The 12,760-nt window shown below is 36.1% G+C and overlaps 1 protein-coding gene across 1 annotated transcript in view; it reads left to right on the plus strand.

The window, feature by feature from the left end:
* Positions 1–12,760, plus strand: part of LOC116485802 (ubiquitin-conjugating enzyme E2 E2) — a 210,595-nt gene that overhangs the window by 12,658 nt on the left and 185,177 nt on the right. The window lies entirely within an intron of this gene.

Raw genomic sequence — 12,760 nt, forward strand, 5'->3', positions numbered from 1 at the left:
TCAATTATGATAGTGAAAACTTCCTGAAATGGAGGCTATCATCACATATGCTTCCTAATAATTACTGCTTTTCTTTTAAAAAAAAAATAGTTTTGTGAGGTATTTACTTAAAGCATTTTTAAAATCTGCTTTGAGAGGATTAATGAGGCAGGCCTAGAAAACCTCATTGCTTTGCAGCTGGGGTGGTGTGTGGTTGTTTTCAGATGTATGTCTGGGGCTTCTTGCCCATCAACTTGAGATGTGGTCCATGCAGGGCATGCACCAGGGCTGCTCAGCTCTGCTTGGTGGAGCTATGCAGTGGTACTGCTGGCACCGAGCAGTCAGGCACGGAGCAGGTGAGCAGCTCCATCCTGTCCTGCCGGCTGACTCCAGCTGATGTGGTCGCTCACGTTTGTTGTATAGGCGCGGCAAAAGGCAAGATTGATTGAAATGTCTGATTGCACGCAGCTTTTGTAATGAATCCCAGTACATTTCAGTATTGAATTAACTAAGCAACTGGTAGTAAAAATGACAGTTGGCTTTATTGTTTTGGTCTCTTGATAAATGCATGTGTGAGAAAACATTCTAACAAGATTTGATGTGGTTGTGCTGGGTCTCAAGATGTAAGTCAAGTGGCTATGTACTAAAACACTGCATAGCAAAGTATCCTTGCAATAATAGCATTCAAAGAGTATTTCAGTCAATTAGGATGAACAGTTCTTTGCTAGATGAAACATTTTAATAGCTAAGCTGTTCTGTCATACTTACGACTGTGTGCAAGTCCAATCACTTCAAAGCTGTTTCAAACGGCAGGCCTTTACTTATGTGTTGATGACTGATGCCTATTAGTAGATTGATTTGCTGAGATGAATATAAAACTGTAGTCTGTTGTGGAAGAATGTGTATGTCTTTGAACTGAGTCTAGAAGACTTAGTTTTTACAGCAGTAGCATTTGTTCTAGTTTTCTGAATCCTTCCCTTTGTAACAAAGCGGTTGTTTCAGTATACAAAATACTGTTGTTTGCTTTTCTTTTGCTAGCAAATGTAAACTGAGCATTGGCGGTTTTAGTGGAAAGCCCTTTGGTGACTTGCAATTAAAAAAAAAAAAAGTTAGCTGCAGATTTCCTGTTTTGCTTTGTTTTTGAATTATTTACACTAATGATAAAATAGCAATGAAATGCACTGCATGATGCTGTTTTGCAAAACCAAAAAATTGCATCTATCTTAGTGTCTGCTGTGATCCTGATAGATAACCATTAGTAACTTTACTATTAACAAATATGTTTTATAGTCGATTCAGAATTACTTCATTTAGTTTTATGCTCTGTTGACACAGTCTAAACAGTGTTTTCATTTGAACTTCATCTATTTTCTATTATAGTTAAACATTACAAAATAAATACATCAGCCAGACGTGGTTCTTTAGCATAATGAAGAAAGCCAAGCTGTAATAGAGTATCTCTTACCCTAAAGTATTGACACATACTTTTTTGTTTTTAGTAAAAGTTAGGTAATTGTTATAAGTGGTGGTATCTTTACAGTTAAGAAGTTACATTTCATAAAAATAAGTTCCTTACAAATTAAGGCTGCTTGAAATGGTTGCAATTCCAGCCTAACCTTCACTATGTGTCCTTTTCTATTTCAGTGGGGAATTTTATATATAAAAATAAATCATGCTTGGGCAATAGCAATCTGATAAAGCTCCAAACTAAATGTCACCAGATACGAAGGAAAACGTCACAATTCACAAATGCTATCTAAGCAGATTTTTAGGAACTTTTGATACTCAGGATACTGTGCTGAATTGGAACTTGGGTGGAATATCGTGAGATATGCTGCAAGACTTTCAATTAACTGCAGCAAACCAAACCTTCATGTTTGTCTCTTTCTGGGAAGAAAAAAAGAAAATGGAACAATTTCTGTAGTACAGTAGCATCTCTTAATGGCATGGTAGGCTACAGAGTCGATACAAGCTCCAAGGGAGTTGCAGCTTCCACTTCTGCGTCAGCTGCAATGTTAACACTTCCCCCGCCTCATCCCCACAAAAAGAATAGGAGATATAATCTTGTTTGCCTGAAAGACAAAAAACAAAAAAGAAGTCTTGCTTGCACATGTGCTTTGTAGTTGGCAGATTATCACTGCTGCGACTTGCAGCATCTTTTTCCAAAACTATGGAAAGCTGTGGATTTCAGATTTCATTTAAAAACAAACAAACAAAAAAGGACAAATCTATCACATTCCTCTTTAAAAGAGGATTTAATCTTAGATGAAGTCAGGGTTGCCTGTTTACCTCGGTAATGTATTTTGTATGCTGTAGTTTGTGTTCTGGCAATAAAAGGAGTCCTATTGACAATCTTTGGATCATTCCCCAGGACTGAGAATATATAATGTACTAGGTGTCAGAAAGTCAGGTCAGGGGGTGTGTGGGAGTTGAGCGGTGTAATCATTGCTATTTTCAGAGGAAGGCATGTAAAATAAAGTCTGTTATACATCCCATTTTAGAGAAAGAACTGGATGTTTTCTGGTATGTCCCTGTCCCCCCTTTTTTTTTGTTCAGAGATTAATTTACTGTCAAGGAGAGTCATGAATGCTAACCAGGTATGTTTGTATTTTAAGTCAGCAGCATTGTGACATTTTAGTTTGTCAGGAAACAATATAGCTAAATTGTAGAGATTTTGCAGCCTGCTCTTTTTTTTTTTTTTTTTTTTTTTCTTCTCACTGAAACACCACAACTTCATTGCTAAAAATGTTGTGCATCTCCTACCTCAGAGTAATACAAAGTACAACTTTTCTCACAGGTGATAAAACAAACAAACAAAACCCTAATCTTTCAGTATCATTTTCATATGTTGCACTGCTGGAATATGGGACTAGTTGGGAATTCCTGTAGCTAAAATAATGCCTTTTAAGTCTTTCCTATATTTTGAACAGCATCTTGTCAAAGACAGCAGATTTCAGAATACACCTATTGTCAGCATAGTATACTATTTCCCTTCTTGCTGGCAAAAGAACATCTCTGTGGCAACTAATACCAATTGGTTACATGGGAAAATAATATCTGGAAAGCATTTCATGTATTTTTAGCTTCTTTCAATCTGAACTTAACAGCTGGAAACAAGGAGAGCCAGCATAAAGCAAATAGCAGCTCTCTGTGGACAACATTTGGAGCAACTGCTCAGAATTTTCCTATTAAGTCATTGTTGTTCCCCATCTTCCTCCTTGTGTTTTCTTTTGATGTCCTCTGCAATAGGTGTCACTGTCCTCTTTTCTGTGTATTTACTGCAATTCCTTTTATGTGTATTCATTTTATTTCTTTTTCCCTGTAGCAATATGGGTGATGCTTGAGGCTCAGAAATAGACTTTAAGCAGCTGTGTAGCATAGTGGACAAATTGACTGATACACATTCCAAAATAATCAATTTAACACCCTGCATGTAGCTTTATCTCTTCTATTCGTTTGGAATCATTACATTAATTCATTGCTTCTTATGCTGTCTGCAAAACTGACAAACAACCAACATATCTGACCCTCGTATTTCAGTTCTGAAAGCCAATCACACTGAAAAGATTGCTAAAATGCAATTCTTCTTGGGGTGATGCAGAGAGGAGTCAAGTGGAGCGGGAAAATTATTTGACTTGGTTTAGGGGGAGAGGTCAGTGTGCCTCATGGATGCCTCTTGTGCTATTAATGACTACATTAAGGCTGACATTCCTATTCAATATTGCTCTGGCTCTGTTTTTGTTAAAATGGTGAGGCCATGATCTTCACAACTCTAAGGGATTACATGAATCCTGTCGATCTAAGTTCTTCTCTTGGGGCCATTTGTTTAAGCTCTTGCCTCGTAGTACTTTAAAGCTAAGGAGATAGCACGTGTCAGGAGCAGAAAACAAATGTTAGCACGATTTCATAGGAAGACCAGAGGGAAAGGACTTGTCAGTATTACTCCCCAATGCAGAGTGATAGAATTGCAAGGGGTTAGAGCAGCAGGTATGGTCACTATCTGTCATGCTACCCTGGCATACCCAATTCTTCTTCCTTACCTCTTGTTCAAGGTGATCTTCCCTTTTTCCCCATGTGCATACACCCATTTTAATCATGGATGCCTGCATTGCTTTACAGTGTGAGCAAATAGATGTCTTACTGTTTTTTGATTTGGTTTTGTTTGTTTTATTTTAGACCTTGTGCTCATGACATCAGTTTCTTCTGGTAGGGGTTTCACTGAAGGAGAACCTGAGTGCCAAATTCAAGTAGGGAAAAAAAAAAATCTTTCAAGATGTAGCAGCTTATATCTCTATTTTAAAATAAACTGCTCTCAGCGACTTTGATTGTTTTCGTTAAGGATGCATCAGTTTGTTGCCATAGGCACATGACTGTGATGCATGTGATGCTAATGTGTGAGCAAGATGAAAACTGGAATAAGGAATGCTTTCTTTGAACATTTTTCTTCACAAGCATTTCCAGCTTCCTTGGCATGAATCTGGGCTTTCTTCCTGTTATGTTACATTACCCGTGGAGTTTACCTTCTGCCTATGTAGGCTTACTTTGATCTGAAGTTAATTTTCTATAACCTTTTAGAGAAAGTGTGACACAAAACTATATATAACTTCTCCTGGCTGGACCTCTTCAGAATTTATAGCAAATAGCAAGAATTCATCAAAAAGATGAGCCTCAGAGCGGTGATGTTAATGCTCAGGATCCCGTTGTTTTAAATCTGTGAGGTATCAACATTCATTTGAGGGTAAAAGAATGAATGTAAAACCTTTTTGAGTGCACATTGCAACTGCTTTATTTTTTAATGTTGATTCCCTTTCTGCCTCAAAAGCAGCAAGGAGCATGTCCTAAGAACAAGTAAATTGATAATTGTGCTGGGATTCTATTTTATAATAGCAACTATATTATATTTTATCACTTGAGTTTGCACGCCTGTTTTTTTATAACTATTACTTTGGTTTTATTACCATGATATCTTGAAGTACCTTGGATGAAAAGGGTCAAGTTACATTTTACTATAAAATCTTTTAATTCCTTTTGCTATTTTCTTTTAGGACAATGCAGGAAAGTGTCAGTTGTGCCTTAAGGTCTGAAATATGCAGCTCTACTAAAACATGTTTTAAAAAAAAATCTGGTTTTGACTGTTGAAATGACCTTTTGATGGAGTATTGTTCTTGAAGCATCTGTTATTAAAAATAATGCATGCATGTTTCTTTTTGTGGGTTTTCCATGTTGTCAAGATGCAGTGTACTTAAGTATCTAAAATATAGCTGATGTTTCTTAGTGATCTGATATCTTGGAAAATGTATGTTTGAGATGAAAAAGTACTAGACAGCACTGTGCTGGCCACTGCCCTTCCCTTTCATAGGTGTAAGATAGCAAAGAAACAAATTACATATTTTTTTAATTTAATAAACTAAAGCTTGAACCTCCACTTGAGTCATTTTCTGGATGCTGTAGAGGGGGCGATTTTAGGATTGGCTAGATGCAGCCCTCAGAAGCTGCAGGATCCGTTACAGGCATTGGTGGCTAGAAGCCTCAGCACTCTTAACGAAGACCACTGGGGAGAAAGGAGGGGCGGCGGAGGGGGGGAGCAGTAAAGGGATCCTGCCACTGGCTGCTTGCCAGAACCAGCAACTTCACTCACCCATGACAAAACAAGGAACAGGCTGACAGCACCCATGGGTACCTCCCGGTGTAACAATACCACTGTATTATTCCTGCCAATTCTGCCAGTTTTCTAAAGGTGACCCCTTCTTTCCTAGAAGGAAAAGAGAAGAGAAAGCTATTAGCAAAGAATGAAAATAGTTCAGCAAGCATTGTGTTAGTGTACATTTGGAAGAACAAGGGAATGTCATAACTTATTCCCTGGAACAGCTGAGCCAGAAGTATGGGTGGAGATTTAGATGTAATGAGGGGTCATGACGATTGCCCATTCCTTGAAGCAGAAAAAGGCATGCAAGTGCCCAGAACGGAGTTTATAGGGACGCGAAAGGATCCATGGATCTTTGACATTTGTAGTGTGCTTAGTGTACTAGATAGTTAAAGGTCTAGTTTAAAGCCAAGTATTGGGAAGGTGGAATGGATGATTCTGTCAAGGGTCAAATAAAGTAAAACAAAAAAACACTCTAATATTTATGGTGCAGAAAATTCTGAACAGAGATATTTTTCTTCCAGTGGGTTTATATCTGGTTCAGCTTGTCTTTGTAAGCTACCCTGTTAGGAAGTATAACAAGGGCAGTCCTCCAATGCTTTCTGGTGCAGAATTTTTCAGACTACCTTCCATAGACATTTCCTTTGGCCTTTTTTATTTACCTGAAGAAAAACGTTTCCTGCCATCCTGAATGTGGTTTATAACATAAAAATGATATTGTATGCATATGTTTTTGTAATCTCTTCAATACAGCCATCATAAAACACCAAAAAACAACGTCTCCCCACCAAAACCTAAAATAAGTGTGTCAAATAAACAGTCATAGCTTGCCAGCAAGGGAAACAAAACCATGTTGGCTGAGACTTTGCCTTGTTGTTAGGAGACTTCGTAAAGAAGTAGTTATATTAGTGGCTATATTATATTATAGTATTAAATTCGGTTAGCTATTTCTGTGGTGCTTTTTTTCAATTTTTTATCTAAGTGTAATGTAGTGTTTTGTATGAAAAACACATAAGAGTCAATTTCTTTGCAGAAATTTGATAGAGCAGAGTTATTTGAAAGTGACTGTAGTAAGTATTGTTGCACTGAACAAGCAGTTACTTACATTTCATAATAATCATGTAAGAAACATGCTTTTATTAGCAACTCATTACCCTTTAGTAAATTACTCATTATTGAATAAATGGGGGAAATGGAAGGTACTTTGTCTGTTGGTTAGGACTGACAGCATTGCTGATAATGAAGTATTTGTTTCCTTAAATAAATGGCACAATCTCAGAAGCGCCGAATGCTGTTGAGTTCAGTACGCCCACATTTGATCAGAATTTGAATTCTGATTTTTAAAGTAATAGTGTAAAAATATTTCCTTTTTAAGAAAACTTCAAAAAGGCATGTAAAAAATTTGTTATTTCCTGAATGCCATTGTGTATCTTTTATGTCTGCCAAAGAAAAAATATTTTTTTTTCCCTTGGGAATCTTAATAAATAAATAACTAAATATTTTTTTTTCTGTTTCAACACCAAGATTCTGCAGCTTTTTAACAGCTGTTAACTTACATACTTTATTCTTTCATCTGTTCGCTTGTTTTGTTTGTTTGTTTATTTTTACATAGGCATGACAGTCTAAGGCAATGCTGTAATTTGTCTTTTATTCTTGATATACGCTAAATGTTTACAGATTTAACAATTAATAGTCTAATGAAATAGTTTTCCAAAATCTCCTAGAAGGCAAGCTGTAGTTTAAGAATAAAAAGTCATGAACTAATAACAGAGCATGCTTTACAGCCTTTTGGAAACAAACTATGAAATTGATCTGGGTGCTGTTTTCTTAGTGTGCAATAAAACTTATTTATGCTGTAGTTACACATTTGCAGCTTTCTTACAAGCTTTTTGGGGTATCTAATTGGCTACAGCTTTGAATCATATCATAACGCATGCCAAATGTTGCTAATTACAATTAAGATATCTACTTGAAGTAATCTTTGTTTTCCTTTTCTCTGACAATTTATTTTTTCACTTATTTACATGCCTTTAATTTTTCATTTTAACAGTTCTTGCAGCACTTTAATTTATTTTTGTTTCAAAGCTGTGGAATTGGATTAAACAGGGTTTTTTAAACACTTCCATGTTGCTTGGAAAGAAGCCAGTTACTGTGTATCGGCTTAATAGAAACCATGCTTAGCAGCGCCTCACATATGGCAGCTCGTGTTTGTGTGGTAAGGCATTATGTATTTTAAATATTACCTTTTATATGATAGTCAAATTTATGCCAGAATCTGAAGTTTCCTCTGATTAATGTTAACAAAAATAGCAGAGAGCCAACTGTTTCTGTTTTTTACAGAGAAATATGTAATTAAATACATGATTTACTGTCTGCTGTGCACAAAAGCTGTATTTATGTGGCCTTTATTAACTTGAGATGCATACAGTGCCTCGAGAAGGCCATAGGTGAGTGATAATATACTTTTTTTGATGTTTGTAGCCTTTTAATGCTGTAAACATTGTGGAGGCTGAGATGGTGATTCTCTAGCTAAGACTAAAATAGAAGGGTTTGTACCTAATTTAGGAGATTGAGTTATATTTGAAGAATAGGCTGTCCACTGTTACGTCAATTACTCTTTGAGTAAACACCTGACACAGCTGACAATTTAGAGCTTACCTCTTTCATGTTTATTATTTAAGTTTAAAGCTTGGCATAACAGTTATGAAACCTGGACCTTAGTATGGCTTTTATGAAATTTATAGCTTTTAAAAGCATTTGTTTTGAATTGCCTGAACGTAGCTGGTCTTCTTATATAAAATCCAGTAGTCTCTCTTCATACAGAATTTTGTTTATCTGAAAATGATGATATAGTTCAATGGAGAAATAGCCAAAAAATTCATTCTTCTGAAATTATTGCATTCCTTTTAGTATAGGTCCACTTTTATAACAGAAGGGCTTTTTATATCTTCAAGATTAGATGATATGCAACTTAACTTTTGTTGGGAAATTATGAACAGTAATGACCACTGAAAATCTACATTCTGAATCTAAGAAAGGTGATAATCCTTCTTATTATAATTTTAAAACTGCCAAAGAAAATTCTTTTTTTTCCCTATGATACCAGGGCTGTATTTAATACATTTGTCATAATTACATGGGTAATGCATAAAAACATGCAGTAACAAAATAGATTTATTTTACGTTTTACTATGTTCTAATTCAAAAATGACAAAATAAATGTTTTATTACACTAACTTGTGATTAGTCTGCTAACAAGTAAGAAGGCAGTGTCTAGGACTTTATACTACTGAGCAAAAGAGAGATTTGTGAGTCCTGCTTTACCATAGGAGTGATCCAGAGACCTTAAAATGCTGTGCACTCATTATTTGGTACCTTGGGTAGCCTACATAAGATAAATAAATATATTACCTATAAAATGAAGCATGTTATATTTCTTCAAAATTGGATGGATAGCATGCGAGTAATGTATTTAATTTCAGAGAAGTTTATGAATTAAATATTAGATGTCTGCCTAGCACAGAATTTCAGATCTCATGATTATAAATAACTGGTTGTTAGGCTCATGGCTGTGGTATTTAGGCTAGGGTTAAAAAAAAAAAAAAACAGTTTCAAATGTGGGGCTTTCAGTCAGAATGGCTTCACAGGAAAGCTGGTTTCAGAATTATTACGGTTAATGCAGCACTAGTTGGTGTAGTAACAGAAATCCTAGGTGGGATTGGCTAAAGTTTCCAGGTTAAGCCATTGGCTGGAGTTAACTGGACTTAATCATTGCACAGAAATTTTGCTGAAGTCTCCAGTGTGAAAATGGACTGTTCCCCTTATTTCAGATTTTGCTGGGTAGCTTGAAACAAGTGGTGTTCTTGATGGAATTGCTTTATAGAAGCATGTCTGGCCTCTGACTATTGGACAGGAATTAGCATTGATCCATGTTATACTGGGGTAAGTTCACTTTTCTGCAGCAAGCATTGTAGGAAACATCCTGGCTTGCTCATTCACAATTCTTTGTGGGAGTGTGGGCACTGTTATCTCCTACCCAGGAGGAGTGACTTTGGCTGGGTCAACAACACACCTGCTTGCACCTAATCTGCAACATTGCTTGTAGAAAATGATCTCCTGGGGTCACTTTGTGCCGAAGGTACAAAGAGCATGTTCTTCATCTTGCTTCTCTTTTTGCTGAGGTTTTTGGATAAGGTCTGCTGTAATTTGGCTCAAAGATAGTAGCTATCTCTAGGGGGGAGGGGAAAAAAAAATAATTCAAAAAAAATGAACACCAACACCCACTTGGCCCCCAATTAGCTATTTGTCTTAATTATTTGTGTTCTGTTGCAAATAAAATAAGACCTGTCTATAACATATTTGTGAAAGAGAGCTTGCTTCACTGCCATATCTTATTCACAGGGATGTCCTGCCGGTAGCAGTGAGAGCAGTGAGAGCAGTAAAACACTTTGACACACAGTGCGCACGTTACAGAAATGAAATGTCATATCAAAAATGGCTGTAAACATTTTCACAGTCCCTTGTCATTGCAAGTTTGAAGGTGGGAAATTTTTAGAGAGGATGACTCAATTTTCTTCCTTCCTTCCATGTCTGGGGTGCCTAGAAGGGAAGAAGCATCTATGTAATGTGGCATCGCAACGGGCTGTTGTGAACACAGCTACTGTAATCTGTCTGTCTGGGTATACCCTCCACAGTCTGATCTGGCATTAACTGAATTATAGGTCTTCTGATTTGTAAGCTGTAGTTCTGAACAAAAAGATCAGGTGATCAACGCTATCGTTGGGATGGGAAACCGTCTAGCAGATAGGCATCACATTATCAACTTGAAAATCTCATTTGGGTCTGGAATTACTGTATTGTAAATCAGATTTAAATTCATGATTCAAGTATAATGACCTACTGCATTACAAACCTCCCTGAGAGATACTTAATTAATAATGTATATTAACTGTGAGTGTTTAGGCATACATGTATGGCATACATTTTCAGGTAGCCACAAACACAGCCTCAGAAGCCCACGGTGTGAGGGCTTTAGGATGACGCATTTCTAAATTGTTCTGCAACAACTTGCTTTGCTCCTTGCTGAACACAAATAGCTGAGGGATGACAGCTATCTCATTTTCAGTAGAATCTTTATGATTTATATGATAATGATAATTCTATTCAGCTGCCAGTATAGAGCACTTTGCAGACTGATATCAAGGTTAATTGTCACTTTGAGAAGAAGTGAAGCACAGTCTGCCAACCTGATGCTCTGCTCAGCTGAGAAAGATAATTGTTATTCAAGTAGTATTTAAATGAGCTCAAATGCTGATAAATACAAAACCAAAATATTTTATTTTTTTCCTCTCATGTTCATTCACTGTGCTAGAGAATGAGGTCATCACTGTGTATAAATATCACTAATGGACGCCGTAGTGAAAACATGCTGAGTATTTACAGAACTACAAGGAGTGGGTTTCCCCCAGTGTGGGCTGTGGGGAAATACTTTAAACTCGAGTTCCTCTTGTCAACACATCCTAATTCTTTTATGTTTGTGGTTGCTTTTCGCAGCTATACTGTTACCTTATATATGGCTCCTTATTCACTGTGACTTGACATTACCAAGGCATCTGAGAGGTCATAATTTGTGCTGTGCCTTGCAAGTTATTAGCATTACTCTAAGTATCTCATGCTGATTGGAGGTGCTATTTTATTTATTTTTATTTTTCTTTAGGCCTTGGTAGCTATGTAACTTTCTAAGGGAGCTGGTCAACTATATAAAACAGCATAGTACCATGTCCCAGAGAGCCACAAGGCTGTCCCAAAATTTGGGACTGGCAACATTCAATTTACATAACCCTTTTCACCTTAGGGTATTCAAAATTAAGATTTTACCACATAGCTTTTCTTCCTTTCATAATATTTTAATTTAATAGAATGCATATGCTGCATTCCACTGTTCCACCTGCTGTACCCCCCAGAGGTGTTTTTTTTTGTTTTTTTTTTTTTTCCTGTGCTGTTTAAAAATTATTAGCTGCAGGGGTCTTTTAGCCTTGAGAATTGCTAATTCATTTTTGTGCAGCAGTAGCTGTATCTAGATACTGGTGTTCCTTCTTGCACTGCAGAACCAACTTTACCCTTATTCACATGAGTACCCTTGGGTTTCTGATCAGTGATTTACTTGTTATCACTAATATTTCAATGAAGTGAGTTCTGTTCCTTTTTTTTTTTTTTTTTTTTTTTTTTTTTTTTTTAAGTGTTAATGTGATGCTGTTTTTGTAGTAAATTTGTAACTGGTATAACTCTACTAGACAGACTATATTGTAAATATGTCTAAAACTTGTACAAAGCACATTAAAATGATAGAATACTTACTTTAAAGACTTCAAAAAGTAAAGATAAAATGAAGTTATGCTGGTAATTTTTTGCCATCACTATCCGTGGATTCATGGCTAAGGTGTTTGCATACTACTTGTACTCACAAGTAAGTCATTACTTACTTGTAGGAGACTGCTTTCTTCTTAATTTAATTCTGTCATTTAATATGCATTATAGTCCTATGGTTAAGAAACAAATTCTGAAATGGTTTATTTTCACTCCTAAACACTTGCATACGTTTTTGTAGCATTTTTAGATTCTGTATGGCTTAGTAGCTTTCCACATGACTAATGAAGATTTTAACAAACAAAATGGAAAAGGGCCAACTTGTAATTGTTAGTGCAGTGGCATAATCAGCCATACATGGTTTGTTTGTTATAGCTCAGCAATAGAACAATGTTTCAGAGAGAAAACATGCAGAGATGATTACTAAGTACCACAATGATGTGAGACTGTCCAACTGCAGAAGTGCTCTTGTTGGGTTATTCATATGAATACTTAAGTATATGCTTACATTTTTTCTTATCATAATGGACACTGCTAATGTCTAATTTTAGTAGTCATTTATATTGAGTTACTAAGAAGAAATAAATGATTTTTTTTTTTTTTTTTTGCTTGGATAAATGGATGTGTTGCAGACATGCAACAAATGCCATCTGGTAGTTTGTACAAAATATCAAACTGATTAGAGGTGACTTTATGCAAATATGAAAAGGTGATAAATATCCATCAGGAGGACAGTTACTTTTAAACAACTAAATGTTTATCAAACATTTA

This window comes from Aythya fuligula, chromosome 2, assembly GCF_009819795.1.
Source record: "Aythya fuligula isolate bAytFul2 chromosome 2, bAytFul2.pri, whole genome shotgun sequence".
Classification (NCBI taxonomy): Eukaryota; Metazoa; Chordata; class Aves; order Anseriformes; family Anatidae; genus Aythya; species Aythya fuligula.